Source organism: Nelumbo lutea, chromosome 3, assembly GCF_056320005.1.
Source record: "Nelumbo lutea isolate HS-2025 chromosome 3, American lotus-T2T, whole genome shotgun sequence".
Lineage (NCBI taxonomy): Eukaryota > Viridiplantae > Streptophyta > Magnoliopsida > Proteales > Nelumbonaceae > Nelumbo > Nelumbo lutea.
In genome coordinates, this window is record NC_142686.1 from 106,588,569 (window position 1) to 106,611,080 (window position 22,512).

Genomic DNA, 22,512 nt, shown 5'->3' on the forward strand with positions numbered 1-22,512 from the left:
TAGACCAAGAAACCCATGTCCATTTTTCAGATTTATGTGGAGACCAATGATAGTTTATTTTCCTGGGTACCACTTACCTAGGTAAGTAATACCCATCTCCTAGGTGGGTAAATTAACTTTTCCATTTAGGCAGAGTTCTTTTTCTGGATTTTGAGAGGGGGGAAAGTTGGTCAATGGGATTTTGATTCCCATTGACCAAGAATCCTATGTTTTATTTTCATCTTTATGTGGGGACCAGGGAAAGTTTATTTTCCTGGGTATCACTTACCTAAGTGATACCCATCTCCTAGGTGGGTAAATAACTTTCCCACCTTACTTGGGACAAAAATGCCCCTTGTAATAATGGATTTTTATTGCTAAAATGGTCATTGTCTTGTTTGCATGAAAAATAAAAGAACATGGGTAAATGCACATAACCGAGTAAGTCTTTCCTAGGAAACACTTGTCTCGGTAAGTGCATTTACTCGGGTAAAAAGTGAACGGGGCCTTAGGGGAAAGTTGACAATACTTGGATGGGAAAAAATTCCCCTTTTAATAATGGAATTTTTATGGATAAGATGGCCATTGTCTTATTTACATGGGAAATAAAAGAACATAGGTAAATGCACTTACCCGGGTAAGTCTTTCTTGGGAAACACTTACCCAGGTAAATGCATTTACCCAGGTAAGCGACTTATCGAAAAGTGAATGGGGCATAAGAAACATCAAGGATGCATAATTACACCCCTCCTTCAAGGTGGTAGCAGATTTAACAGAAATGGAGGGGTTTGCAAAAGAATCAAAAGATTTAGAGTTCTTGAATTTTTAGCCATTACATAAGCTATACTAACATCTGCTCTATGTACATAAACTAACTTAATATTAACAAAAAAAAAAAGTAGCCAAATTCTTGATATGTTTAACCAATGGCCACATTCGCCAATTGATGTTCCCTGAGATTCGCTTCAACATTGATAAAACCTGCATTGCATCTGAAAAGATGATGACATTTTGATGCCCAAAAGATAGAAGCTTTCTCAGACCCCTGATGATTGCCCAGGCTTCAGATTCAGCATTCAGCTACTGTTGCGGCATTGCAAAGCTCTCCTTCTGAAGTTATATTGGAAGATGGATGCGAAGAAAGTAAAAGGCCCATAGGCTGCATTTGGAAACGATGCAAATGGAGTGTAAATCCCGATTCAGGATAAATTTGCACTATATTTCACTTTTGCCTGCATTTGTCAACATTACATTTATGCATTAACAAATCACAGACCAATGCATATTTACATTGACAATAAGTTGTAAAAGTACATCAATAAAAAAGAAGCAAATTTGCATTCAAGTGGGCTTTGATAAAAAAGAAAACATATGCTTTATTGAAATTCATGTTTGTATCCATTATAGCTAAAAGTCTGTTTGGTAAGAAGGTAAATTTGTAAATGCAAAACTAATCCAACTTTTCAATTTATATAAACCGTTTTACACTCTACATATTTGCATTCACACTTATTTGCATTGTTTCCAAACGCAGCCATAGAAGCAGTATGTGATGTGCTATGCCATGAACCATCCACTAGAACAAATGTAATGGGAGTTGTAGAACCAGGAAGAGACTGCCTCATCGCTTGGAACTGAATTCTGAGTGGGAGTGAGGATAGCACAGATCTGTGGAGCATACCAGTTGTGGATCCAGACCAGACCAGCTCTTCTTAAGAGCATTTTGTTTCTGACGTCCGTAAGCTTCTTAGGATAGCCAATATTCTACACATAATATTTTCTTTTTAAATGGTTGGGGCAATTTTTGTTTTGGTTAGTCCACCATTGGAGTGGGTCTTGGGAATATGTCTCAAGTGCAGAATTGCAGAAGGTGTAAAGAATCTCTTTCTCCCTTCTTGATTGCCAAATGTTCATCTTTGTTTCGATTGCCCTATGAAGAAGTTTCCAAGTCAGAAGCTGGCATCTTAGACTGTGTTTTGTTTGAAGGAAAAAGTAGGGAAAGGTGGGGAAATCTATACAAAGTTTGTAAAGGTTTTCCTACCTTTCCCTTCCTTTCTCTACTTTTTCCTTCAAACCAAACATAGCCTTAGGGATTGAACTTACCTGTTTATATTTATATTATTTGAAGATAATATTTTACTTACAGTTGGTGCGGGTTCAAAATTTTGACAAATGCTGATAACCAACTAACTAATAAGTTGTAATCTATGTTTTTTTTTTTTTTTCTCTTTTGATCTAAATTGTTTATATACTTTATGAGGGAACAACACATGCTTATAGTTGGTACTCATCTATAATCTTCAGCTATGATTGTTTCCAACTATTAAGCCATATTCTTGAAATTACCTTCTCATAATCTTCCATTTAGTAAACTAATAATTGTTTGATTATTTTGTATTAGTTTTATAATAATTTTAAATTAATATTAGTTTTTCATTTATCTTATTCCTTTTATTAACTAAATTCTTTTTTATTATACTAAAAAATATTTTTATCAATAAAAATAATTAAAAATTAATTTTATATTATTTAAATATCTTACTAAATTATTTTTATTATGGTTAATTGATTTTTATTATTTTCAAATGGAATATAAATGGATTATAATTTTAAATGGAAGTAGATTATTTAGTGCAATCATATATCATTGAATATCTAAATTTCAATATAATTAATCTTTACTAATAATTACAGTTTGATGCAAATATACATATATATAATATATAAAATTATAGTTAAATTAAAATGGATATATATAGAAAAAGTTTATGTATTTTATGCAATTTAATGGAGTAATGGTGATGAGGGAGAATTAGTGGCATGAGTTTTTTTAATGAGAGAGTTAATGGCATAATTAATAAGGAGTTAATGGAAAAGAGGAGAGAGAGAGAGAGAGAGATTTAATGGTGTATTAATGTATTAAAGTCTTAAAGGTGATTGGTCACTTAAGTTGTTTTGTTCAATTTTAAAATTAAAAGAAAATAGGTATTTTTAAGAAGAAACGAGAAAAAAGACAAATGACTTTACAAATAAACCACAAAACAAGTACAATTTTAAAATATAGACATCATATGGATAACATGTTTTTTCCCAATTAAAACTTTCCTCAATTTGGGCAATGAGTCAATGAAACCATATCCCACATTGGAAAAGCGAAAGAGATAAAGCTTCCTTATTAGTTGTAGGATAACATTATTGTTCGCTGAGCTCAGTAGCGTGATCTGAGCGGGGGCATCGAGGTGGTCGGACGTTAATTCGCCCGTTCCAAGTAAGGAGTTGGGCCACGCGATTCGGGCTTAGGCTCGGGTTTCATGGCGCCCTTAGAGTGGAGGGCACCGCGTCAGGCTGGTTTCACAGAGCAGCGACAACCCCTCGCCCCCGTCGGTGGAAGGATTACGAATCGGTGCCTCGCTGTCCCCACTGATGCCTTAGGAGACGAGTTCAATCGGACGGCGAAATTTTTCTTTTTCTTTCGTTCTATATTTTTAGGGGTGGAAGGTCTTACAGACGAGGATCGACGGGCGCTGAGGGGTGGAACAGTCGTAAATATTATATTCTGTGCCAAAGGCCCTTTTAGGCTGATACAATGTTTGACTGTACTAAGATTGTTATTACTTGTCAAATAGATAAACAAAGGTATTAATGGAAAGAAAAATTGACTATAATCTGTTATTTAATTGGAAGAAAGGGTGAAGCAAATAACCTAGATGAGGATTGTTGTGAAACACTAACTTTGACACTTGTTCCAATTTTTTTATTTTTATTTTTTTTATATTGGAAACAATAACTTCAAAGAAACTCAAAGGAGGATTAGGACAGCCCGGGCTAACTGATGAGGGCGGATTCAGCCCTCCAGTGAAATTGTGACACCTGGTACCTCATGCAAATCGAGTGCAGCTTCTTGACAACTAGGCAGCTTGGGAAGCTCGGGCAGTTCGGCAGAGCTTGCCACTTACAAACAACTCGGCATGGCTCACCACAGGCAGCTCGCCACAAGTAGCTGGCCACTCCGTAGGCAACCTGACGTCTTACGAAGAGCTCGCCACTTAGGGGCAGTTCGACACTTATAGGTAGCTTGGCATAGGCAGCTGGCCACTTCGCAGGCAGCCTGGCGTCATACGAAGAGCTCGCCACTTAGGGGCAGCTCGGCGTATCGCAGGAAGATCTCTTGCCTAACAACCGTACTTGACATATCCGGAGACCTGTGCCCATGTCTCTCGCTAGGTGGCACCGTGCCTGCTAGTTCTGAGAGCTGCCCCTTGACTGGCCGCTTGTACCCACCACCTCAGCTCTGGCAGTAACGGAGAGACAGAGGCGGTTACGCTTGACCTGACAGAGGCTGTTATGCCTGATTTGATAGGACACCACTATATAAGGACTCCGACCCCCAAAGACAAGGGAGAGAGAATGAAAAAATGGAGGTAATCCTTGCTCTCTAGCTCTCTCATTTCTCTCCAAGCTCCCTACAATCAGATGCTAACTTAGGCATCAGAGAGTCCCCACCGGGAAAATACCCCTGGGTCCTCTGATTCAGTTCTCGCAGGTCCCTCAGCTCCCACCGCCTGCAAAGGAGAGGAGATCACCTCATGTAGAGGGCAGTTGGGTTGCACTACACCAAGGAGCTCGTCACTAGGTAGCTCGTCACCAGGTAGCTCTCCACCAGGGAGCTCGCCACCAAGTAGCTCACCACCAAGGAGCTCGTCACCAAGTAGCTCACCACCAGGGAGCTCGTCATCAAGTACCTCAGCACCAGGGAACTCATCACCAGGGAGCTCGTCACCAAGTAGCTCACCACCAGGGAGCTCGTCACCAAGTACCTCAGCACCAGGGAACTCATCACCAAGGAGCTTGTCACCAGGTAGCTCTCCACCAGGGAGCTCGTCACCAAGTAGCTCACCACTAGGGAGTTCGCCACCAAGTAGCTCATCACTAGGCAGTTTGCCACCAGGGAGCTCCATCATCCTCTGAGTCACAAGCCACCTAGGAGTAGGTCAAATGACGAGATACTTAGCCAAAAAATTGGTCCATCACAAAAAAAAATTGGTACGTGACCAGAAACGGTTACATCACTAACAACGATTGTTCTCCAACAACATAAATACCCATACTCTTTCTTTGACAATTGAATATTTTATTAGAATCATGATTGATAAAAACAGTACAAGGAACCATTACAAAAATCTAGCATATTTCAATTGAGTCTGATGCAATTGATCCCTATTTACCGTTTGCTTTAATCTGCCATTACATTAGCCTTTCTCCCCACCCATTATATTCTTACTTATTTGGTTCATATTTCTTGTTAAGATGTTATTCTTGCATTTCAAAATATTCTTGGGAAAATCTATGATATGGAAAACATATGGAAAGAATTCTGACCAATCAAAACCCATCCATGAATTTTGATAAATAACACTTGATTCATTATCAATTTTATGATTTAAGTTGATTGGTCATGTGTTTTTTGGATACTTTATCTTTTCCATATCATAGTCGAACCCAATATTGTTTCATTCTTGGGTATGGTCAAGGTTCAAAATTTTGTATCGGTCGTATCGTATTATATCGGTGGCTTTATAATACTCCTTTTTAAAGGGGTTTCGGGAATTACTCTTTTTTTAATAAAAAATATGATTAAAAATGTCTAAAAACCAAATTTTGAAAAAAATATATATAAAAGTGTGTTAATTTAAGTACCAATACACCCTTGCCAATACATTGGGGTATATCGATATTTTGAACCTTGGGTATGGTCATGTGTAGGAAGCATATTTTTTGTTAAAGTGGGTGATCTTTCACTGAATTAACCACTCAAAAAGAGTCTCACGCTCAAAGTAGTACCCATGGTTCATGTTTGCTCCCTCAGTGTCCTACTCTTTGCTTTTTCATAGAGTTGTACATTTCAAAAAAGTCAACTTGTAAAAGTTGTTTGATTTCTTCCATCAGATCCCACAGAGATTCAAGTACACAATGGCTACTTAAGATCAATGTTTTAAAATACGGAGGCGTGACGTGAGGTGTTCCACTACCTAGAGGCGTGAGATGTAGTTCAGACCACGAGGCATAAGCCTCCCGAACACAAAGAGGTGTAAGCCTCCTTAAGAGGAGGAGGGTTAGGAGGAAGGAGGAAGGGGAGGAGGATGAAGAGGAAAGAGGGGATCTCATTTTTTCTTTATTTTTAATAAAAATCTTTTATATTAAGAAGAATAAAGATGCATAACATTAGTTGAAAGGGGGGCAAACCACTTTCTTTCCCCTTATCTTTTCTTCCCTTCCCTTTCCTTTTTTCTCTCTTTTTTTTCTTTCTTTTTCTTTCCCATCCCTTTGTTTTCCTTTCCTTTTTTTTTCTTTTTTTTTCTGTCCTTTTATATAAGATGTGCATGAGGTGCATGAGGCGTACACCTCTAGCACGCCTTTTAAAACAATGCTTAAGATACAAACAAGAGAGAACTTTGTGTTAAACATTTATAACATTTTACAAGGATCATTGTTTAGTCTTGTATAGGTTTAGTGGAAAGAATAAATTATTATCCAATCCTAAAGACAATGTACAAATATAAATAAAATCAAATTGAAGTTAAGGATTGAGATTGTGCTATTTTGTTGTTAGACATGGACTATAAAACTATTTTGCCTGGTAGATCACAGGTTAAATGATCCAATTGCCCAGTTTGACTGTAACATACCACTTGAATATCTCAAATAAAAAAATGTGAAAAATAAAAATTAGAAAAAAAACAAATGGTTCTAGACTGAAGCTACTAAAAATGGCTTAAAACAACATAAGCTTTAAACAATAAACATTCTAGGATGTAATACCTTTTTTTTTTTGGTGAAGAGGTTGTAAACTTGTAATACCTAGTTATCTATTAGAACATTTATTTTAGAGTAACTTGTACAAAGTCAACATTTCTAAGGGGGTGTTCTTTTTTTGGATTTTGAGGAGGAAAGTTGGCCAATGAGATTTTGATTCCCATTGACCAAGATACTCATGTTCATTTTTCAGATTTATGTGGGGACCAGTGAAATTTATTTCCCTAAGTATCACTTAACCCGGGTAAGTGATACCCATCTCCTAGGTAGGTAAATTAATTTTCCCATCTTGGGGAAAGTTGTCAATACTTAGATGGGACAAAAATGTCCCTTCTAATAATGGAAATTTTATGACTAAGATGGCCATTGCATTATTTACATGGGAAATAAAAGAACATGGGTAAATGCACTTAACTATTTAAGTCTTTCTTGGGAAACACTTACCCGGGTAAATGCATTTACCCAAGTTAATAACTTACCAAAAAGCAAACGAGGCATAAGAACTATGCTAGTGTGCATCACAAAAACTACTTTGGCTGCTACTCTGGTTTTCTTGCAGGTTGTTAGTTTCAAAGAATACAAAATTTGAAACTTTAAACTGGTGCATCTTTAACCAACATAGCTATTGCTTGATGTCTTCATTACTGCTTTGAAAATTTAAATTCACACCTTCTCTTACTTGTTTTGATCGACTTATGCTTTTTGTTTTAGGTTGGCTCATCTTGGTGACCCCTTTCTCTCGGAAACTTCTTCACTGACATCTCAACCTGAAGCCCCCGTGGAATTCATAGTTCAACACTGATGGAGCGCAATCCGGCCGGTCTTAGCTGTCAACGAACTCGCCTCTGAGCTGGAGCGTTGGGGAGCCTGAAACGGGAAAGGTGAGAGAACTCCGGGGGGAACCCGGTGTGACAACTCCGAAGCTCAAGTCGGTAATCTCTCAAAGGCAAAGTGTAGACTGGATAGCGCAAAGTTCACACATACCTTGTTCGTTGGGGGCAGAGGGCTCTTATAATCACTTCGCGCACTCGCTCCGAGGCCCTTGTCAGGTCGGGTATGATTACCCTTATGTCTGTCAATTCGACCGTCGTCCTTTCTACTGGGACAGAACCGTCATTGCCTAACCGTCTCTCTAACTGGAGATGGCGGTGTCAAGTGGCGGTGGCAGGTGGCCGTTTAGAGTGCGGCCGTCAAGCATCAGATCCCAAGTTAGTCAGGTGCGGCGCCCTCGGGAACGGACTTCCTTAGTGTTAGGCATAATACGATTTGTTTGGTTTTGGTGCCCTGAAGGTGATGTGGAGTGGTGAGCGAGGCGAAGTCTTGAGTTCGGAGGTATGTATAGGGCAGGTCAGTTCGGCGAGGGGTGTCCCGAGCTGTTACAAGGTAGGACAGTTCAGCGAGGTGTATCCCGAGCTGTTACAAGGTAGGTCAGTTCGGCGAGGTATGTCCTGAACTGTTGCAAGGCAGGCCAATGGATTACTTTCTGGTTTGGGGCCAAGGGTGAGTTTGGGCCCCTAGTAGGGAGTTCGGTCCACTGGTTTCTCCCCTTGGTGAAAATGCCTTAGGCTTGCTTTTGTGCCGAGCTGTTGCCTTTGCCATGTGTCGCATAACTGTGAGGTCGGGCCAAATCATCCTTCATCAATTGCCCCCCACTCCTCGCGCCAAGGGTCTTGCCCTGGTGCGGGGAGTTTTGCGAGGTGGTAAGTGGATTTGTCCCGTCCTTCGAATCTTGACTGTGCGAGTTGCATTTGCCAGGGTTCTTCGGTTCTGAGAAGGTGGGAAACGTGCCTACTGCTCATAAATGTTGATGGTCGTGACAGCACACGTTTTAAATTTCAAAAATTCGCGCCGTTGGGACATGACAGCGGGTCATTTAAATTTGAAAAAAGCGTGCCTCTGCCGTTCTGAAGGGACGTGCGCTGATGGTTTTTGTCAGTTGCAGGGGGACGTGCGGTGCGGTCAGTTTCAGAAAGACGTGCACCGGCACGACATCGGTTTCAAAAGATGTGCACTGACGTTTCGCTCTTTTCGGAAAGGCGTGCGCCAATCACGTCTCGACCTCAGGGGACGTGCTATCAACGCGAATGTGGGCTGTCGGATCGTCTTTGATCTGCACGGTCGGTTCTTGGTTACTGTAGCTATAAATAGTGGGGGACCCCAGTCGATTTGTCACCTTTGCGGTTTGCCTATTGAGCTCGCGTCCAACTTTTCAGCTCGCGTCCAAGTTTTTCAGCTCGCGTCCAAGTTTTTTCAGCTCGCGTCTAGGCTAGTTACTTAGCCTCCTAGGTTTTTTGGCTTGTTCCTGTCTCCGGAGCCTTCAAAACTTTCTTCCAGTGAGTACCTTCCTGAATCCACCTATTTTCCTTGATGTCTAACTTTGATAGCTCAGACAACTCTTCAAGTAGGATTGATGTAGGTTCTACAAACTGAGTCGTATCCCCCGATTGCCTTAGTGATCCCGAGGTGGAACTTGAGGATGACTATGAACCCTTAGGCCGAGCCGCTTTGGGCAGTTTGGCATCTACCTCTCGCTGAGGTCGGATGCTAGATAGGTTTGGTCCCTCAACCATGACGCCCGAGGGGCTCCAATCTATACTCATGTCTTACAATCTGCCTGGGGGGTATACATATTTCATTCCCTCGGGTAGTTTTCCTTGGGAACACGGTCCTGACGAGATCGTGATTTTTCGAGAGCAGTTCGCCGCGGGGCTGCGACTGCCTTTCCACCCCCTTTAGTCGAAGTCATAAACCACTTTGGCGTTACCATTGACCAGCTTCACCCGAACTCTATTCGGAACCTAGTGGGGATAGTCTCCCTTTTCTGCGAGCAGAATTTCCCTTTAGACTTGGAGATATTCTCCTCCATCTTGATGCTTAAGAGACAAGCGGGTTCTCTTCCTGGGGGAAGACAGGCATATTACCTTTCTCTTCGCCTAGGCTTTAAGCTTCTGCACAATCTTCCTAATAAGGTCCCGGCATGGAAGCGGGACTACTTCGGCGTGCGAAGTGCGCAAGGATGGCCCTTTTAGACCGGGTGGGGTGAGGCCGCTCCTGATTCTGGTGTCACTCTCGACAAAGAGACGGTGAAGGGCCTCCGACAATGGGCACGGCAAGGTTTAAAGTGTCATGAGTACTTGACGGAGACCAAGCTTATTGCGGCCGGCCTGAGTTCGGGTAGGTTTCTAGTTCTGCGATTTCTTGCTTGCTTTTTTCCTTCATTTTTTCTGATGTCAAACCCGTTTCTACAGTTGTGATGGATGCAGAGAGAACTCGTGGGGGGCGCCTGTTCCAGGGCATGAAGAGGAGGAAGCAGGTTGCCAAGCGAACTCGTACCGAGCTGCCCCCGGATGAGGAGCCTCAAGTTCCAGGCCACACGCCGGAGGATCTGCCGAGGGAGCCCGAGGTGACTCCACCGATGTATGAAACTACCAGGGCGCCTTACGCTGAGACCACTCATACGGGTGCTCCTGCATACTCCAGTGCTCCTGTTCACTCTGGGTCCGCTCATACGCGAGCTGGGCCCTCAGGCCCGGGAGCTCAAGGGTAGTTCAGGAGTGTGTTGACGCCAAACTATGCTCTTCAGAAGAGTAGGGAGGCTACTTTCCCCGAGGAGATCGCGGCGTGGACCGATCTTCCTTTGAATCAGGTCGCCTTCCGCGCCGTAACACACGCTATGGTGGTAAGTCAGATATCGTCTGCCTTCACTTTCTATCGCTTTTGCTGCTGTTGCTCACTTGTTTCTTTTGGTAGGTGAATTCTTCAATTCACGCCTTAGCGGACCAAGTGGAGAGGAGCTCGCGACAGGCGCGAGCTGCTGAGGCTACCGCCCATGCTGCTGAAGAGGCTTTCCGTGCCGTCGAGGCGAATACCCGAGCCGCTGAGGCGGCCGCTTATGCTACCGAAGAAGCTGCTCGCGTTGCCATGGCCAGGCAGGTGATGTCTCAGCGTGATGCCGAGGTCATGGGGGTAGTCGTCAAATACATGGCGGATTTGAAGTTGGACTTGCAGCATCAAGTCGAATATCTTCAGGAGGACATCAGGGAGAAGGCACAGATTTTTTCCCAAGGCATTGAAGACGCCAAGAAGAAGGTTGTTGAAGACTATATTGACTCTCCGCGTTTTGACGATCTGATGGTGGATTCTTACAGAAGGGGGTTCAAGCCGAGCCGGTGGATGATCTGGAACATGTACCCTGACCTCGATGTTATGCCATATCCACTTCGCGTATAACTCAGGAGATGACCAATGCTGCCGATGGCGAGCCAAACTCTGAAGGAGAGGCAGGGCCTTCGGGTGTTGTTGAAGTGCCTTCTGAAGGCGAAGAAGTAGCTTCGGGCATGTAAATCTTTTTTTTTTTAAAGTGCCTTCTGATGGCCAATGTACTCCTGTTTCTTGCAACGGAATAGATAAATCTTTTTGCTTGTGTTCCTTTTTCCCAAACTGATTCTTTGTCGAACTGATAATATGCCACTTGTCCGGGTTATTGTACTTCTGCGACCTGTTTTGCCGCGAAGGCTTTTGCAGCGAACTGATTTTTTGCCTAGCTGATAATATGCCCGACTTTTCTTTGCTTGTTTACGCCGAGGTTCCTCTTGGCTCCGCATCGTGGCCCATAGGACCTTATAGCGATTTCGTCCACTTCGCTTGGCGGTTTATAGGTAGTATCGCCTTAAGTTCACGATGTTCCACGCTCGAGGTACTAGTTTGCCTTCCAAGGTTTCGAGCTCGTATGCCCCACGAGCATTCTCTTTACTTTATAGGGCCCTTCCCAGTTTGGTCCAAGTTTGCCCACGCCGGGTTCGGGCACCATAATCTTACGAAGGACCAGGTCGCCGACTCGGAAGCTTCGTCGCTTTACTTTGGCATTGTAGTAGCGAGCTACCTACTGCTGGTAGGCCGCTGTCTGGATGTGCGTGAGGTCCCTTACCTCGTCCAGTAGGTCAAGGTTGGTACGTAACTCATCTCCGTTTGTCCGATCGTCATATGTTTCTAGTCGCAATGTTGGTACTTCGATTTCCGCTGGGATAACTGCTTCAGTGCCGTAGGTGAGGTTGAAGGGGGTTTCTCCCGTGGCGGTTTTTTCTGTAGTTCGGTGAGCCCACAAGACACTTGGTAGCTCTTCGGTCCACCGTCCCTTAGCACGATCCAGACGTGCTTTCAGTCCGCACAGGATGGCTCTGTTCATTACTTCCGTCTAACCATTTTCCTGCGGGTGCGCGAGTGATGTGAAGTTTTGCCAAATCCCCATGTTCTGGCACCACTCTTGGAACTTGATATCCTTGAACTGCTTGCCGTTGTCGAAAATTAGTATCCGAGGTAACCCGAAACAACATATTAGAAATTTTCGACTTCTATCCACTTCGTGAAGTAATCTACTGCAACGACTAGAAATTTTCTTCCACCTGTTGCTGGCGGGAATGGCCCCAGGAGGTCGATGCCCCATTGTGCAAAGGGCCACGGGCTGGCGAGGTATTTGAGGTTGAAAGCAGGCTGATGGTGGATATTGGCATGTTTCTGACACTTGTCGCATTTTCTGACGAGCTCGACAGCTTTTGCCTTCATCGTTGGCCAGTAGTATCCTTGTCGAAGTGCTTTTTGGGCAAGTTCTCTGCCCCCCAAGTGTCTGCCGCACAGGCCTTCGTGAGTGTCGCGGAGTACGAACTCGGCTTCGGCAGGTCGCAGGCAACGCAAGTAGGGGAGCGTGTAGGACCGTCGGTATAACCGTTCATCTATTATGACGTATTTGGCTGCCAGGCGCTGCACCCTCTTGGCCGTATTTGGCTGCCAGGCGCTACACCCTCTTGGCCGTATTTGGCTGCCTGGTGCTGCACCATCCTGGCACCAATTGATGGAGCGCAATCCGGCCGGTCTTAGCTGTCAACGAACTCGCCTCTGAGCTGGAGCGTCGGGGAGCCTGAAACGGGAAAGGTGAGAGAACTCCGGGGGGAACCCGGTGTGACAACTCCGAAGCTCAAGTCAGTAATCTCTCAAAGGAAAAGTGTAGACCAGATAGCGCAAAGTTCATACATACCTTGTTCGTTGGGGGTAGGGGGCTCTTATAATCACTTCGCGCACTCGCTCCGAGGCCCTTGTCAGGTCGGGTATGATTACCCTTACGTCTGTCAATTCGGCCGTCGTCCTTTCTGCTGGGACAGAACCGTCACTGCCTAACCGTCTCTCTAACTGGAGATGGCGGTGTCAGGTGGCGGTGGCAGGTGGCCGTTTAGAGTGCGGCCATCAAGCGTCAGATCCCAAGTCAGTCAGGTGCGGCACCCTCGGGAACAGACTTCCTCAGCGTCAGGCATAGTACGATTTATTTGGTTTTGGTGCCCTAAAGGTGATGTGGAGTGGTGAGCAAGGCGAAGTCTTGAGTTCGGAGGTATGTATAGGGCAGGTCAGTTCAGCGAGGGGTATCCTGAGCTGTTACAAGGCAGGCCAGTTCGGCGAGGTGTATCCCGAGCTGTTACAAGGTAAGTCAGTTCGGCGAGATATGTCCCGAACTGTTGCAAGGCAGGCCAGTGGATTACTTTCCGGTTTGGGGCCAAGGGTGAGTTCGGGCCCCTAGTAGGGAGTTCGGTCCGCTGGTTTCTCCCCTTGGTGAAAACGCCTTAGGCTTGCTTTTGTGCCGAACTGTTGCTTTTGCCACGTGTCGCATAACTATGAGGTCGGGCCAAACCATCCTTCATCAAACACCTCAATACCATGGCCAACAACATGACTCAAATGTTTTTTGTACATTCCCAATGTACAGGCTCTCGTTGGGCTGGTGTTATCTGTCTTCTCTCGTATTTTAATACAATACAATACTTGTTAAAAAAAACGTGATTCAAATGTAGTAGATGATTGCTAGCTTAAATGAGAAGATATCTGTTGAAGATAAAGATGTTCTCTCCCATATGATGGAAGCTCGCATGCAAAAGATGAATGAGAGAGAGAGAGAGAACTTCGAATGGCTTACACCATCAACGGTTGCAATCAAGAATTGCATATCTCAACATTATGCATCATAAGCTAGTTACTCTCTTAGTTAATCTTGTAGATCTGGTTATTGATTATGTGGATCGTGCGGGAAAGAAATTAGAAATTGAAAGGGAAGAAATCCAATCGTTTCAAAAGAAGATAGGGTTCAACTTGGGCCTAGTCTAAGCCCACATTGACCTAGTCTGAAATTTTACATGGGCTAGGCTTGGATTTTTGGTCCTCGGGCTCAAGAAGTTGGGCTTTTAATTTTTCAGGTTGGGCCCGGGCCTAGCCCTTTAAGTAGTCAAACCTGGCTCGAGCCCGATCCAACTATACATATATATATATATATATATATATATATATATAAATTTTTGCATACATATTTACCTATATACGTACATAGTTGCACTTTCCAAATAGCCTAAATAATCCCTTTTCCTAAAGTTTCTCCTAAACTACCTCCCCCGTTATCCCCCACTTTCTCCAAAATTATCTTTAATTTCTATTTATCTCCAAAATTATCTCTTATTTAGTAGAGAGTTTCTCTCCTAAATTATCCTTAATTCCTATTTAACCTCTCTCCTATTTTTTTATCTATACCTATCTAAAGAAAGTTTGGATTAAAAAAATTAAGAATTATTTAAATATTCTAACAAAATTATATAATAACTTTAAAATATTTATTAAAAACACAAAAAATAATTTAATATTTTTACAAAATTTATCACAAAATTATTTACTAACAATTTAAATTATGTTTTTTCGAATTATCAATTTAAATGTTTTTCAAATATTTAATAATATGTAATAGCTTTAAATAAATAACAAAAAAACTATGTGATAAATTTAAAAAATTTCTTCAAAGTAGAAAAATAATTATAACGTAATATTGAAATTTATAATAATTTAATATAATACATAATTAATAATGAAATTGTGTAATAATAGTATAAATTATGATTTTATGGATAATTAGATTCAATAAATAATTAATATTTTTAAATTTAAATATTTTACATACTATTAAGAATTTGAATAACTAAATATTTTTAATACAAAAGTATTTAACGTAACTAGATTTTAAATAGTTAAAATAAAGAAATTATGTAATAAATTAAAAAAAAATCTGAGAAGTAGAAAAATAACATAATATTGAAATTAATAATAATTTAATATATTTACATAATATTGTAAATAATTAGTTTCACTTATGTCAAGTAATAATTCGAGAAAATAACTTTCAAAAAAAATAATATTTATTAGTAATAATTTTAAATTATTAATATGTATTTATTTTATAATTATATATACTAAAATTAATATTTATTGTATTTCAGTAATTAATTATTGTTTTTGTGATAAATTTATTTTCAAAGGTTATGTATAAATTTATTTTATTTTTTATTTAACAGAAAAGTTTCAATAATTATTGGAGATTAAATTACTATTAATTAAAATTTTAATTTTAATTTATTGTACTTATTGTATTTATTGTATTTTTGTTATAAGTCATTGATTAATATTTATTAGAGATTAAACTATTATTTGAGATTATACTATTTATTGACTAAGTTAATAGATTTTTAGTACTTATTGTATTTTTGTAATTTTTGTAATTTTTGTATATTTCATTAAAGTATTGTTATTTATTAAAGATGAGACTATTAATTTAGTTGAAATTATGACTGTTCGTGAGTTGGTTCGGTTTGGTCGTATGCTATTTGGCTAACCAAATTGACATGGTCAGGTTAGGGAGTTGGTCAGCTGAAACCAACTAACCTTTTGTAAAAATCGACCCACTCAAATTTTTTCAGTTTGGGTTGATTTTTTAGTTTGGTTAGTCAGTTCAAAAGATTTAAACTTAAAGATTAAATTTAATTTTAAAAATTATTGTGCAATTATTAAAATATAAATTTAAAATTAGATTTGTGATATAAAACATTTTAGACTAAGAAATATGAGAAATTTCTCAGTTTTCCATATTAAAAATAATATTTAAAATATAAAATATTAATATATATCCATGGTTAGGTCATTTGATTTTGGTTAGTTTACAAATGGCCAAAGTGAAACGGATCCAACTTAGTTGAATTGGGAAATTTTGGAAGCAAAGCCAACCTAAAATACTAGAAAACCGACCAACTTGGGTTGACTTAATCGGGTTGGTCGGTTTCATCAGTTTGATGAATAAACCTAACTGAAATTAATTATTGTTAATTTTGTTTTATAAAAATTTTATTAAAAGTAGTATATAAAATATGAATAATTGTTAATTATTTTAAAAGTTGAAAATATAAAACAATTGTATACTCTTATGTGTTTCTATTAGGGTCATTTACTAGAACACACCTTTAGGGATGGAAAATTTTCCCATCCCCAACGGGACCTAACTTCCCCGACCCGATGGGGCCGAGGATAGGGATTGTTTTAGCGGGGCGGGGCGGGGATGGAGATTAGTAGGAATCCCCAGTTGGGGTCGGGGATGGGGGTCCCCGCCCCGCCCCGCCCCGTCCCAACCCCGATTATATATATATATATAATGATATTTATATTAAATATGCTACTATATCATTTATATTATATTATATTATATATATATATATATATATATATATATATATATATCAAAACATATTTAAAACATTATTTATAATTTAAATTTTTTATTTATTTAAAAAATAATATTCTTTGAAAACATTTTGGGGATTCGGATCCCTACAAGGAACCCAACCCGTCAGGGATCAGGGATGGGATTAATTTCAAAATCGGGGTCGGGGACAGAGAATATGATCCCCACCCCATTGTCATTCCTACACACCTTATAGTTTTACAAATTTACTTAGACCTACCTTATAGTTTTTATTTTACTAAAACATCCCATATATTTGACAACTTATTTACTCAATCAACCTTTCATTAAGGAGTGTTTGTTTTTCCATTAGGTCAATGATTTTTTATTCCAAAAATACCTTTAACACATTTTTTGTATAGAAAACAAATTTGACCAAATATAGCCAATAGAGTGGTTGCACGCATCTTATTAAGGGCATACATGGTATTTTATTTTTATTTTCTTTTGATTAAATTTATTTAAATGAACAATATGGTCAACAATATCATTTTCCACTATCATCCCGTGCATCGCATGAGTCCCCACTAGTATATATATTAAAACAAGGAAGTCTAGAAATTTTCTCCTTTTATTGAATTCAAAGGTTTTTTTTTTTTTAAAGCTCTACCTAATTCACCCCTCTTAATAGAAAATGACTAGGCCTGAGCCCAAGCCTGGCCTGACCATGGGGCCTAAATCTTGAGCCCGAGCCCAACCCTATATAAAGCTCAAAGCCCAAGCCTAACCCAAAGCCTGATTTTGATAGGTATTCTATAATAGATTAATTATATATTAGTACTAATATATTATGTATTATATTATATTTATATATTATAATGTATAGAATACTTTTTGCTATTAATTTTATTATTATGTAATAGATATTATATATAATTAATATATTATACTTTTCTTATATATAATATTAATGGGCCAGGTTTGGGTTCAAACTAGGCTTATTTGGGAAAGCTTGACGTTGAGCCAATGGGCTTAAAACTTTGTCTAAGCTCGATTTAGAATGGGCCAGGCCGGGCTCGCCCATCTCGTCAAGCTACCTAGCCCATGAACAAGTATAGTCCCAACAATGTTAAGGTGAGGAGTAAAATTACAAGATTGACCATGTTGACTTTCTTTTTTCACCTATTCATCATCTTCTTCTACGATTAGACTTTGGATGCAAATCAACAATTACAAAGTAAGATAACCTCGATCTATTCATAGGGGTAGTCTCACTTTGGAAGGCTTACTTTGCCGCTACTGGTTTGCATCTTGAAGCCCAAAGGTAGTAAAAGATCAAAATGAAAAAAAGAGAGTTCAAACATGAGCATTTTTGTAATTTTACCTGTTATCATAATGTTAGTTTAACGGAGTTGGACTTAAATGTATATTTCTGGAAGTTTAAGTACTAAAGTGGCAGAGTTGAAAGTTCAGGCTCTAAAGTGGGATTACCCCGATCTCACCTTAGAGCCTGAACTTATGAAAAAAAAGGTCAGACTACCTTTGAACTTATAAAAAAAAGTGAGATTACCCTGACGTACAGAGTAACTATTTGCAACATACCTATTTTTTTGCAACAAAAAAAAAATCCAATTTTGCAATAGATCCCTGGCTATGTTTGGTTTGAAGGAAAATGTAGGGAAAGGTAAGGAAACATTTACAAACCTTGTATTGGTTACCCTGTCTTTCCCTTCCTTTTCCTACCTTTTCCTTCAAACCAAACATAGCCTTAAAAAATAAAAAAGAAAAAGAAAAAGAAAATAAACACAGCTAAGAAGAAACATCGCAGATCAACTCTATCATCAATTATTGGATATTCTAAACTTCTAGTGTTGTTTGAAGACGCAATGAATAAATGGAGTCCTTGCTTGCACACACTCTATGAAGCTAAACTCAAAAGCACATTGGTTAGGTGAATGAGTGAAGCTACGTTTGATGAAAAGCTGAAAAAGGTTCCATTTGGGAAGAGTGTATATACAAATATATATATATTGAACACAAATACAAGGTTTAGAATTACAAAATCAATCAACAATATATAAGGTAACACATTTATATTTACAGTCTTCTCAAGCAGAGCCAAAGGTGCAAAAAAGCTTGCATTGAGTTGAGAAGACAATTTTTTAGTAAAACTTGGGGCCGTTTGGCAAATCTTTTTGGGAAGATCTAACAGTCAAAAGACGCATTAAGCTTTTACATGAAAATCTGAGCAGCCTAAAACTAGTTTGGCAGATACATGTCTCTCTGTGTTTTTCCACGTGAGAATAAGATGCAAAAGACGTGAAAAACTTTGTTTGGAACTTCCCAAAATCAGTCCAAAATGGGCTTCTTGCGTCTTTTTAACGCTTTGGCTTTTGACAGATAGATCTTTCTTGTACCAAACGGGAATAGACCAACAATCGGTCTGTCCGACTTGTAAACAACCAAAAAACTGCATGAAAAGATGCACCAAACGGGGTAATAGCTCTTGCGTTCTTCGAAGTGGCTCAATTAGTGCTAAAGCCCTCCAAACGGGCCTTAGACATGCTTTTTCCCAAAGTAATGACATCCATATCCCACATCGGAAAGATGAAAGAGAACTACTTTCTTATTAAGGAATGTAATACTGATCGCCGAGCTCGGTAGCGTGAGCTTGTAACCCAAGTGGGGGCATCAAGGCAGTCGGACATTGATTCGGTTCTAACAGGTAGGGTCTGTTGAGGCTTGCTCTGGTTCGCCCGGTCCAAGTAGGGAGTTGGACCACGCGACTCGGGCGTAGGCTCGGGTTTCATGGTCCTTAGAGTGGAGGGCACCGCATCAGGCTGGTTTCACAGAGCAGCGACAACCTCCCCCTCCCGTCGGTGGAAGGATAACGAATCGGTGCCTCGCTGTCCCACTGAAGCCTTAGGATTCGAGCTCAATCGGATGGCCACCTTTTTTTTTTTTCAGGTTTACAAGTCTTGATCAGGTCGAAGGAAATGGTAGGGTTGAAAGAAGGTCTTACAGACGAGGATCTACGGGCGCTGATGGGAAGCAAATTTGCGCCTTTTCCATTACCACCGCCTCCCTCAATAACTCAGCCCAGGTTCGTAATTTCGTCGACTAGGGTTTCTGCGGAGGAACATGAAACTGTACGTATTACTGATACCGAATCTATGTGAAATTGTCGTCCGATCTCGTTCTTCGTTTCCGTATGGTCTGCTACGCAGAACTCCGTTTGTAACAGTTGTAAATATTATATTCTGTGTCAAAGCCCCATTTAAGCTGATACAATTTTGACTCTACTAAGATTGTTATTGCTTATCAAATAGATAAACGAAGGTATAAATGGAAAGAAAAAATTGACTATTATTTGTTAGTTAATGGGGAAAATAGTGAAGCAAATAACGTAGATGCCGATAGTTGTGAAACACTAATCTTAGTTCCCACAGTTCCTGCATCGGTGAAACTATGGACTATCTTCAATGCCTCACTCTGAGAGTCCGAGGGGGATATATTGGTTACAAAAATATGGAGATTATGGACAGTCGAGAGGTTTTTACTTAGACACTTAATTCTGCTTTTACATATTTAACACAATACTTCATTCTTAATAACCAAATTAACTCAAAGGAGGATCAGGACTGCCCGAGCTAACAATGCCTTTAATTTGATCCCCAACAACCTTAGTATTCTGGGCACTTTTTTTTTTTTTTTATAAGTGAATAATTTATCAAAGTCAATATAAAAAACAGAGCAAGCATCCCTTGGAGAGGCATGAGGTGCAGCTGCGGCCTTTACGAAAAATAGAATTAAAACAATACAGCAAGCACATTACAATTGAGCCCAGTACCATTGATCCCTATTTACCTTCTCCCCCATCCGGTTTCTTAGGTTCATACTTGTTAAAAAGTTCAAATATTCTGGGGACTTAAAATATTCTTTCATCCTTGGGTATAGTGATGTGTAGGACTGTAGACTGCTTCAAAGTATTTTGACAGCTTAGCATATTTCTTCTTAAAGTTGGATGATCTTCCACTGAGGAATGGAAAATAATAGCCTTGTTCTCAGGTCCAGTTGGAGTAGGTGATTCCCTTAGAGCTGAGATCTCGAAGGCTTTGGAAGGTGTTCAAAGAGCTAAGGAGTTAAATATATAAGGAAGCTGATTATAGAACGAGACTCCAAACTGGTGGTGCGCTGGTTGAAAGATGACAAGAATGGAGTGTGGGCTTTACAGCAATGAAAAGAAAAACTTTAAGTGGCTGACAAAGGGCACAGAAGTGAAAGTGACTTGGGTTAAGAGAAGTGCCAACTCTTTTGCTGATGGCTTAGCTAAATGAGGGGTGAACAGGGGGAGTTCAAATCAGCCCCCCACAAGATTGCCCCCTACAACGTCCCACTGCACATCCCCGCCATGTATTGGGAACATCTTCTGATGATGACATCACCATTTCTGGTATCATCACCAGGAGATGTTCATAATACATGGCGGGAATGTGCTGCGGAACGTTGTGGGGGCTGATTTGATCTCGAACAGGGGTCCTTTGTTTTGGTCTCTATTGTAAATCCTTTTCTGGTTTGTTTGTATCCTGTTAGGAGAGATAAGAGAGCTTGTCTCTTCCCCTTGTATCCTTTATCTTTATTAATGGAAATCTTCTGTTATGATAAAAACTTATGCTCAAACTAGTACCCATGGTTCATGTTAGCTTCCTGAAAATTATCCTACCCTTCACTTTTTCTGATCTGAAACACCTTATTCTCCCACATTTTTCTTTGTTTCAGTTGACATGGTTCCCTGTTGTGGGACTGAAAGAAAGGAGTCTTTTACATTTGTACATTTCAAAAAGGTCACTTGTAAAAGTTGTTTGATTTCTTCCACCCAATCCCACAGAGATTCAAATGCATAGTGGCTGCTTAGGATACAAACAGGAGATAACCCTGTCTAATAATCAGACTTTATAATCCAGACCATATTTCAAGGATCTTTTCTGTTTTGAGCAGACACACAGTATAGCAAGATTGTATTATCTAAAATGTCATAAGGTGCAAATGATTTCGAACCTCAGACCAGCCTCTTATCCTCCCTAACTTGGATGAGCAGGCATTTTTCATTTTTCAACATTTGTAACACTTTTTTTTTAATCTTTAACACAGCAACATCTTTACTAATTTGTACAAGAACAGGTAATACATGCCGGACAACTTGTGCAGACACCTCACAATGCAGTTTAGGCTAGATCAGCTACCTAATCCATTAGAACCCCTTTCCTTGGACTATATGTATCATTCAGCTTCTCAATGAGTGACCGACCCCCTAATACAATTGCTCCCTATTAACATCCTGTTGCTTTCTAATATCTGCCATACCATTTGCTGATCTTTGTATCCAAATGAAAGTGGTTTTCAGTTTCCTTGCTAGTTGTCTCACTTCTCTCAAGACATGTCTATACTTCCATGGCCCTGGACTGTTATACTTGAGCTACTTGATGATAACCCGTGTCAACATTTGTAACATTTTGCAAGGACCATCGTTTAATCTTGTATAGGTTTAGTGGAAAGAATCAATTATATCCAATCCAGAAGACAGAGTGGAAATATTGATCAAATCAAATTGTAGTTAAGGGTCGAGATTGTATTGTTTTTGTTGTTAGACATGGAGCGGATATAAAACTCTTTTGGCCAGTATGTCACAGGTCGAATGGTCCAGCTGTGCAGGCTGACTGCAACATACCACTTGAACCCTCAAATAAAAGATGTGAAAAATAAAAATTAGAAAAAAAGCAAATGGTTCCAGATTGAAGCTTCTAAAAATGGCTTAAAACAACATATGCATTAAACAATAAACACTCTAGGTTGTAATCAAGGTTCTAAATATCGATATGCCTGATACGCCGGTAGGGGTGTATTGGGCGGTATTGGTACTGTCTTTTTTACTTTTTTATTTTTATTTTTCTCAAAATCGGCTCAAGGGGGGCTGTTTAAGGCTCCTCCATCCCCTGAACCGGTCAGAACCGCGATACACCCTTTGTAGGGGCATATCGGGGTGCTCTCGATACAATATGTATCGGGATAGGAAATCCATCACATGGACGCCCAAAAGATTGCGGAATAAGGGGGCGAATTTCAAAAATTTTTCTCTCCCTTCAATTGGGAATCGAATTCCCTATTTAAAAAATCATATTTTCAATGAT

The 22,512-nt window shown here is 40.0% G+C and overlaps 1 long non-coding RNA gene, 1 other non-coding gene and 1 pseudogene across 2 annotated transcripts; all 3 read left to right on the forward strand.

Moving 5' to 3' along the window:
- The first annotated feature begins 3,208 nt into the window (after window positions 1–3,208).
- LOC148867415 (signal recognition particle RNA) lies at window positions 3,209–3,396 on the forward strand (annotated as a pseudogene).
- Window positions 3,397–18,974: 15,578 nt separating this feature from the next.
- On the forward strand, window positions 18,975–19,279 carry LOC148867416 (signal recognition particle RNA). The gene has a single exon (XR_016112047.1).
- On the forward strand, window positions 18,978–20,992 carry LOC148867417 (uncharacterized). The gene is made up of 2 exons (XR_016109164.1): window positions 18,978–19,473; window positions 20,393–20,992. It is a non-coding gene; the product is annotated as an uncharacterized LOC148867417 (long non-coding RNA).
- The last annotated feature ends 1,520 nt before the right edge of the window (window positions 20,993–22,512 follow it).